A 10,267-nucleotide genomic window follows, 5' to 3' on the forward strand; every position below is an offset into this window, starting at 1 on the left:
CTAAACAATTCCTGTATTTAATCTTTTTTCTTTCTAAATTATTCTGTAGTGCTTTTATTCTGGTTCTTTATGGTCACCCTCATTGAGGGCAGATTATTTTGTTAAAATATGTTCTTCTTACTTCTTTAGTACAACAAAATTTAGTTTATGCAAAGGCATTGTAGTATCACAAAATAAGGTTGCAGTTTTTAATGTAAATAGATATTGTGTCCCACGTTTAATTTTATTTCTAGCTGGTTATTTATTGAGTAAAATCAAAGCTGTATTTGAAAATATAATAGATTTACGTAAGTTATATATAGTCTGATCCGTTTGGGAAGACATAAAGCAAAATGACTATAAAATTTATAATGGACGTGCTGTCGAATTCATTTCGGTTCCTATGTAATACTGAAGCACGGGAGTTTTGTATTATCATTGTTACCGCATAAGAAACAAAAGAAGTTACTCAGCAACAACTGAATAAACAAAATGCCGTTTACTGCACAACAACGAGCGAAATGTGTCTTGTGGTTTGCTAAATTTGAAGGTGTAATGTCTGTTCAGTGGCGGTTTCAACGAGGGTATGGTGTTCGGAGAGCTCCGAGTTACAAGTCGATAAGGTTATGATTTCGTACGTTTGAAGGAACTGGGTCTGTTAATATGCCACATACTGGTGGCCGTAAGCGTGTTCCTGAAACCGAAGCTGCTATCAGAGCTGCTTTGAGAGCGAGATCCAAGAAAAGGCTCAGACGGCTATCTGCAGAGAAGGCAATGCTATACACAACATGGCAACGTTTCATTAGAAAGGAAATATCTAAAACTCTATCCCTATCGAGTGCAACGTGTTCAGGCACTATGTGAGGCCAGCAGTGTTTCACATTTACATCCATTGTGTGCGATCATATGGAGAGAAAAGAAAGCTTCTTGAATAGATGGGTATATTTTGGCGAAGCAACCTTCCATATCAGTGGGCGAGTGGATACCTATAATTCAGTCGTATGGGGGACGTGAAAATCCGCATATCCCATATGAACTGGAACGGACTAGCCCTAAAGTCAATGTTTGGTGTGCGATAAATCGCTATAATCTGTATGGACCGTTTATCTTCGCAGAGGAAACAGTTCGATCAGGACCATACCTGGACATGTTGAATTTTTTTTTTTTCAAACCACAACTGCAACAGGAAAACAACATGGATATCGTTTCTAACAGGATGGTGCACCACCTCATTGGACAACAGACGTCCGTGATTATCTGGCTGACACATTTGGTAACAACTGGTGTAGTGGAGGAGGGCCAATTATATGGCCTCCAAATTCCCCAGATCTGACATCATCTGATTTCTTTTTCTGGGATTTTGTGAAGAATGATATGCATTCACAGCGACCCAGAGATATTCATGATCTCATCTCGGAGCAAAACGTTACCCTTGAGATGTTAGACCACACATGAGTATATTCAGTGTTGTACAGTCAGAGCACACATCATTGTGCAATTGACAAAGTCAGTAATAAAAGTAAACAACAGAAGAATAAAATTAATTCAAAAACTCTCAACAACGTTGACATTAAAAACTCATTAATTTCATAAAATGGTTTGTTGCTTAACCAACCGGAGACAAGTCTGTTTAAAGAATTCCTTTCCAGATTAAAAAGATATCTCGGAAATTTATTTGCTATTTTTAACGACATAATGAAATAATTATTCATTGTTTTAGATAGCCTACACTTAGGTGTGTCAAAAAGGTCACGGTTTCTGGTGTTGTATATATGAACATCATTCCTATGTGTCAACATTTGTGAATTTTCTCTGACGAAATTTAGAGCTTCATAAATATACAGTAATGTTACCGTCATAATTTTTTCATTTACAAATAACGATCTGCAGTGTGCCTTCATTGATGAATTAGTTATAATTCTAATAGCTTTTTTGTAACATAAGAACCTTATTAGTATGAGTACTATTACCCCATAAAAGTAGTCCATAAGAAAGTATAAGAGGAATTAACTCAAAGATATGAACTGTGTCGTGTTCGCGGGCACGTTGAGAAAACTCTCATTCTTCTAGAATGCATGTACAAATTATTTAACAATAAATAGCAACAGTTCTCATTTTAACACTTTTTTATTTTATGTCTTCCCAAACGGAACATCCTGTATTATTTGTAACAAGTGTATGGGTATGATAACGGTTTTAATATATTTTTTATAACTACATCACTTTAACAGCGTGTGTTCAGAGCAATGTCCGTGATATTAAATTCCATGTTACATTGTATATCGTTCAGAAGTAATATCTGCCCACAATTCTGACTCCCTGTATTCGGTTCCCTGCACGAAATTATATTATATTATTCTCCTATTATGCTGTTTGGATGTACAATCATATTCTTACATCTTTTCCTGTGATTTGTCATTCATGGCTTCCTGTAAGGACAAGATCAGAAAGTTCCGCTGTATATCATCTTCCTCTGCAGATAATAATATCCGTGTATCACGAAAGAATCTAGTTTGCGGTTGAGGTTCCGGTGCAAATGCAACCTGACAATAGGAAAATAATACTGAGCTATGACATCAATAGATATTAGACATTGTGGTTTAAGACATCCTGCCTAAAACTCGTGTTACGATATACGCGCTGAGTCCTCATGGGGGAGGTAATTTTCTCATGTTATTTCGGCCATTCTATGGAACCCTTGCCCACCCAGTATCGTGATCCAGTTGGAGAGCTTCGATAGGTAGCAAAATCAGGTTACGATGCCACCTATAATGGCTTGGGTGATCATCCTGCTAACCACACGATACCTCCATTCCGGTTGGGTGATCGTCCACCTCTGCTTCAGCATGCAAGTGAGAGGTCAGCAACCGGCTGTTCGGTTTGGGCCCTAAAGGTCTTTAGAGTCTCGGATTATTACACTAGTCTGCGTTTGAAAAGTTTTTTTTTCTGAGGTCAAGGATTTGAAACTGATATTTTTTGTTCCTTACATGCTGAATTCAAAAATATAATTCATTTTGCTCAATCAAGTCAAGTTTTTTTTTTACTAGCTAAGCTTTTAGTTAGTATGTATTACAGAAATAAAGCGTGAATTCACTTCAGATGTGCATTAAATGAATGATATAGTACATAAGTACAGATTAATGTGGAACAAAGGGCCTTTTCAAGAAATGTCATTAATTGTATTTCAGATCTTGAAAATCACACTTAAACACTTGCCATAGCTTACAACTCTGTATAGCAGCAACTCAGTGGAAAGGGAAAAGGATGTAAAATTACCTTCTTTATTGCAATTCCATGTAGTCTGGCTTGAACGTTCACAGTGATAAGACTGATTTAAGGAAAGTTTTTACAAAATGAAAAGAAAAAGCAAGAATCACCCCGACCGATTTTGCTACATTTGTGGTAAAGTCACTATGACAGATCGAAAGTTTAAAATCGCTTCTTTTGTGAGAAAATGAGTCCTACGTACTTTCATGTGAGCCACAGGTGAAAAATGTTATTGGTTTTACGCCTTTGCGTCCTGACGAAAAGATTTTATTTTTAATAGTGTATTTATAATTAATTACACAATTATTTGTTTTAATGTGTTTTACTATCTTTTAAAAACCATTAAATTTCATAACCTACTAGGCTTTGAATTAACAATTTAAGACATAAAAGAAGTGGCCTTGAAAACTAAGTATCCCGGTTTTTTTGTCCCTGAGTATAGTACTCACGGTTCCAATGGTCGCCCAGAAAGTTCTTAAAAATAGACTTCAATGTCAGCCAGGCATCCCTCTCTTTATCCTTTTCATTATCATCGAATTTAGCATCATTCACAAGATTGCGATTTAGGGGCCATCATAATACCTGCTATTAGTTTGGCTTCAGTGACACGTGGAAACTTTTGACTGAGGAAATCAAGAGCTCTACTTTCTTGTTGAATGTCTTGACAATTTTTTATTAGGTTAAATTTGATGTGCAGTGGCAGAGTTAGAATTTTTTGAGGATCCACGAGATCTTCTGATAGAATGTTGTGTGAACCTGGTTTCAGGCTCACTTCTCAGATGCGTTGAACATAGAACAGCATACATGAGGTGCTCAGATGTTTCGTGCTTGTAACATTGAAGTTATATTTTTAGTAACCTCGCCATTGAACAACTGCATCCATACGTCTTGACATGCCTTGAATCGGGTTATAAATGGCTTCTTGAGGAATGTCTTCCCATGCTTCAAGAAGTGTTTGTCTTAACTCCTGTAAGTTTTCTAGTGGTGGCCGCCTCTTTCTAATACGCCGTGCCAGCATGCTCCACAAGTGCTCAATTGGATTCATCTCAGGACTCCTTGCTGGCCATGGTAAAACATAATCTCCACTTCTTGCAGATAATCTCTGGTAACGTGAGCGACGTGTGGGCGTGCATTGTCGTGCATTAGAAGAAAAACCATAGCCTATATATGGACCAAATGGCACCACATGATGGACCAAACATTCATTTATGTACCTATCAGCTGTTAGATTTCTATCTATGAAAACCAACTCCTTACCAGCAATCATACACACTCCTGCCCAAACCATCACTCTACCATCTCCAAATGGCGACCTCTCGGAAATACAGCGTTGTAAAAATCGTTCCCCTCTCCTTCTCCAAATTCTTTCACGTCCATCAGGTGAGTGTAGATTGAAACGGGACTCGTCTGTAAACAGAACACAGCTCTACTGTTCATTTCTTCAGGCTCTATGATCCTGTGCAAAACAACTTTCGACGCGATGCATCCTGAATAACCTGGGACCAGTTGCAGGTTTAGCTGATACCAGTCCACTTGCTTTCAACCTCCTCCTCCTAATTGTTTTGGTCGATATTGGATGTGCATGCATGACAAGTCGTTGGGCTACCATCGTAGCTGCCAGGTTGCGCTCCCTAAGAATTGATAACATCGTGCGCCTGTCTTCATTTTGACTTGAGCATCGCGTCCGACCCGAATCTGGTTTCCTGGTATATTCTTGTGTCTCTCTAGAATGTTTAGTGCATCCTGAATGGTGCTTCTAGGGATATTCATGATATCTGCGATGTAACATACACTGCGTCCATCATCATTTAGAATTTTAGAGCAACGGCTACAGCAATATCTTCGGGTCGCATCCTTTAAAAAGATGAAATGTGACTACCAAGTTACACTCAAAACACTGACAACATGTGAAAATTAAATAAATAGTGACATTAAATAACAAGAACACAAACACAAATTCTGCAGTAACTGAGACTTTCTACAAATAAATGTCGTATCTCATAATAATGACTTGCTTACACGAATTCATGGTAACGAAATTACCACAAATTGATGGTTATTAAATTTCATTTGCAAATGTGTTGGTGGAAAAGAGGGTTGTTTTTAATGTGGTAGTTTTAAATAAATTTGCGTTTGAAATATTCAAGTCCATAAATTTCTGTTTGGCTTCAATTTTTATCCATTTTAATTTTTATATTAATGGTTTTTGCAAAAAAATATCTTTTAAAAAACATATTAAAAGACTTTGTTGTATAAGATAACCATAAAAAAATTGACGTTAAACATTACTCCATTTCCATGGAATGGAATCAAAGCTGGAAAATTCATATAATAGTTATTTCGGAACAACTGGATAATACCCACGGCAGAGCAATGTCGATAGTCGACGTTACTCGCTGGCCACTAGTCACCGGGCCGTACCGATCCGTGCCAAACAAAAAACAATCGAAATGGTGGTAGTAAAATTCGCGACTATATTCTTAAATAATTCACTGCATTAGTCAAGTGCAAGACTTCTGACTTCTGTTGCATTCAAACAATTATAAAATACGATAATTTGGTCCAGGGAGCATCCGTTTTTGATGCAAAGATAATTTGTTTGGCTTGTTTCTTAAATAAAATTACGAAATGGCGTTCCTGTGCTTAACATTTAATAAAAAAAAGAAATATAGCAAAACTGTTTTGTCTCGAGACTCTCATCTAAGTCACGTAATAGGTCACGTAATCTACTTCAATATATTTGCGCAAATATATCTTGTAGCTATCTCTCAGTAATGTTCAGAACGAAGGAGGTAGAGAGAGAAAAGAAACAAATTTCTCCCTCCAACGACGCCACACACCAACGTCGTGTTCTTATGTTGGCAAGATTGTGTATTTACTTAAATTTGGTGCTAAACGTAACGGCACGGTTCAAAGATACCATGGGAATTCTCCAGTTTAGCGAAGCGCTTATTTCTAAATCTAAAATACTTTAACTTTATTGTAACGCAAATTGTGAGTGACTGGACTTTAAAAACCAGACTTGTTTAAAAATATTCCTTGTGTGCAGACACATTTACACTTAAAGCATCTCCTTCTTCACTGTCATTTACTCTACCTTTCGGTTTAAATGGTACGAAACAGTAGACAATAATATTAACTCGTTTATCTCCTTTTATCCCACCCTGCATTTTCTCTGTTACTTTCTTACTTTTAATCGGTTCACTAAAACTAGAGTAATTGGTGCATTCTTCATCGCTATGGACAGTAACATTGATCACTTCAATGTTGGTAGACAGGCATTCAGAAATGAAATCAAACAATCCTAAGAATAAATTATTGAAATAGCAAGTGTATTCCGCATTACCCACTTTAAAAGTTCTGTGGAAAAAAAAACTAATTTTTGTACAACACAAATATATGAGCTATAACTCAGAAAACCATAATTACTTTTAATTCATTAATTGTCACCTCTACATTTTAACTTTGCTCTAGAATATGCCATTAGGAAAGTTCAGGATAACACAGAGGGTTTGGAATTGAACGGGTTACATCAGCTTCTTGTCTATGCGGATGACGTGAATATGTTAGGAGAAAATACACAAACGATTAGGGAAAACACGGAAATTCTACTTGAAGCAAGTAAAGCGATAGGGTTGGAAGTAAATCCCGAAAAGACTAAGTATATGATTATGTCTCGTGACCAGAATATTGTACGAAATGGGAATATAAAAATTGGACATTTATCCTTCGAAAAGGTGGAAAAAATTAAATATCTTGGAGCAACAGTAACAAATATAAATGACACTCAGGAGGAAATTAAACGCAGAATAAATATGGCAAATGCCTGTTATTATTCGGTTGAGAAGCTTTTGTCATCTAGTCTGCTGTCAAAAAATCTGAAAGTTATAATTTATAAAACAGTTATATTACCGGTTGTTCTATATGGTTGTGAAGCTTGGACTCTCACTTTGAGAGAGGAACAGAGATTAAGGGTATTCGAGAATAAGGTTCTTAGGAAAATATTTGGGACTAAGAGGGATGAAGTTACAGGAGAATGGAGAAAGTTACACAACGCAGAGCTGCACGCATTGTATTCTTCACCTGACATAATTAGGAACATTAAATCCAGACGCTTGAGATGGGCAGGGCATGTAGCACGTATGGTCTAATCCAGAAATGCATATAGAGTGTTAGTTGGGAGGCCGGAGGGAAAAAGACCTTTGGGGAGGCCGAGAAGTAGATGGGAAGATAATATTAAAATGGATTTGAGGGAGGTGGGATATGATGGTAGAGACTGGATTAATCTTGCTCAGGATAGGGATCAATGGCGGGCTTATGTGAGGGTGGCAATGAACCTCCGGGTTCCTTAAGCCATTAAGACCCACAATAGCATATCATAATTTATTTTGATATTTTATTACTAAACGAAGTCAGATACATTGTTTGAGTATGTACAAACTGGATTTGCGAAAAAAAAAATTGTCTCACTTAAAATATACAGTGCGTCCTATACATAGGACATTGGGGCTATATGAGAAATCTACTAGTATATTAATTTACCTTACTAAGAAACATTTTCTTTCACACCTTCATCCATAAATTGTGCAATGTGTGATATTTCTCAAAACATTTGACATAGAACCTCCTTTTAAACTTCACACACATTGTTTTCGGCTTTCCCTAGGCACTCCGAAGTTGTTTTCCTGATGGATTTTTTGCTATGAAATGACCAATGTTGTCGAGCCTGACGTCCATAAGACATTTTCTTTTCGATGTGGTCCTGGTCTAGGTTTCGGTGTACCACTACTCAAGAAAAACGTTGCCAGTCTATAAAACAATAATAATACTAATAATAATAATAATAATAATAATAATAATAATAATAATAATAATAATAATAATAAATGTATTGTATGTCATATGGTTACCAATATCATAAAATATATTGATTACTTACTGTCTTCGAAACACAAACAGGTCATGAGTACCCAGCTCAGCAGTAGTGTACAGCTTCCAGGATGTTACCACCATGGTGTTCAAGACATTTGTGAATAGAGGGAAGTACCACTTCTTGTCCCGAATCCGGATTTGGTATACAGCCATCAGGTTATCGAAGAGGTCAATTCCATTCTTGTACTTATTGTGGGAACTAATGCAATGTGGGATTGCGATGTTAGTTCTTGAGCCTTTTTTCCTTTGTTGCACTTCTCCTCTAGGATCGAGGGATTCAAAACTGGTGACAACTGTTACAACTTTGTTATCATTCCAGCGAACTATGGCAATATTTTTATTGTATCCAAACATTTGTCGATAACCCCTCTTTCCTTTTTGTTCATTTAGGAAGATGGTTTGAGTGGACATTTTTCAATGCGATTTTCCCGAGCAGTTTCTGTCTCAAAGAAACCTTTTTCCTTCATCATGACGGCAAGTTTGTAGGATGTGAAGAAGTTATCCATAAAAATAACAAGCTGTTTAGGGTTTTCAATTATGGATGCAAGCGATTTTGCAACTCTAAATGACAATGATTCATGATCGTTGTCCTTTTTTCCCTGGTATGGCAAAATCTGTAAAGGATAACTATCATAACTACATAGCATCCAGAGTTTGTACCCAAATTTTACTGGTTTTCCCCTCATATACATTCTGAGTATGTGCCTGCCATAATACTTCACTATCCTTTCGTCAATTGATAACTTTTCACAAAATAGCCCATATTTATTAAGAGATTCGTTAGCTAAATCATATACGAGTACGTAGTCGCCTCACTTTGTAACATCTGTCTTCTTTGTCAATGCTGCTGTTGTCATTGAAATGGTTCTTTTTTATGTATTGGAATCTATTACGTGATATGCAGTCAGCAACAATTTCCACGCTGAAATCTGGAGAACGATCCCAGTACATGAGCTCCCTTGGTACCCACTAAAAAGAAGAATTCCCACGAACTTCATAAGCTTTTCTTTTGCAAGTGAGAATGAATGGTCATTTTTCTGTTGACTGTATACTTGTGTCTGTTCTAATGTTTTGTCTAAAATGTTGTTGGATATAGAAATAAATATGTCAGGGACAGATTTGCCTTGCAGACTATTCTTTATGGATTCCTTCATTGAAAGAGGAATTTTGTCAGGAAAAATCGGAATATTGGGGATACCTTCCATTCAATTTTTTTCCATTTTGGAGACTTTAGGGAAGTTGTTTCTTTACTGTTGGGATGGTTATTTGTCCCAGTTGATTCAGAGGTGTTGGTGTTAATTGCAAGAGAGATATCTTCCTCCTCCGGAATTGTTAGTTCAACCGTATCTACAATATCAGATGGCATACCAGTAGTTTTATAAGGAACCACAATGACGTCGTCATCAATATCCTCACTATCGTTGGGAGGTCTGATGGTAGGGGAATTATAGTCACGGAAATTGAGTTCACTTCGTTTTCATCTGTTTCTTTATTCCATATTTGATACAGATATTCTACGGCCTCTTCAGGTGACAGCAAGTTGTGTTGCCCCTTCTCTGAAAAAAATCATAATAGAGAAATAATCCATATTGTCCCAATGTCCTATAGATATGACACTGAATGTAAACGCAATTATCTTGAACACTGATACAAATATCGACATGATTTAATTTATAGAGGGTGTTATATACATTTTCAAACAACAATAACATGATAGAAAATTTGGAATTAAATAACTAACAGAAATATAAATAAATAAATCTCCATACCTGTAGACATGATGGAAACAGCAAGCAGGTACTTGAACCACTGGCGATTAGACGGGAATAAACAAAGTAATTGTTGAAAATCTTCGACAGAATGCGTTCAGAAAACATTGCTGAGTCAATTGATGTGATAATCTTTGATTGAGAGCAAACACTCTTCACAAAATTTGGTTATTAACTGGAATTATGTTTCCGTCCTATTCATAGGACAATGGGATTAAATGGGTTAAAAGTCAATAAGTAAGTAAGTATTAACCATTTTGTAGAGGTTAGCACATATTATGAAATTGTACATTTTATTGATAAAAAGGAATTTCGTCAAA

This window comes from Periplaneta americana, chromosome 8 (assembly GCF_040183065.1).
Source record: "Periplaneta americana isolate PAMFEO1 chromosome 8, P.americana_PAMFEO1_priV1, whole genome shotgun sequence".
Taxonomy (NCBI): Eukaryota; Metazoa; Arthropoda; class Insecta; order Blattodea; family Blattidae; genus Periplaneta; species Periplaneta americana.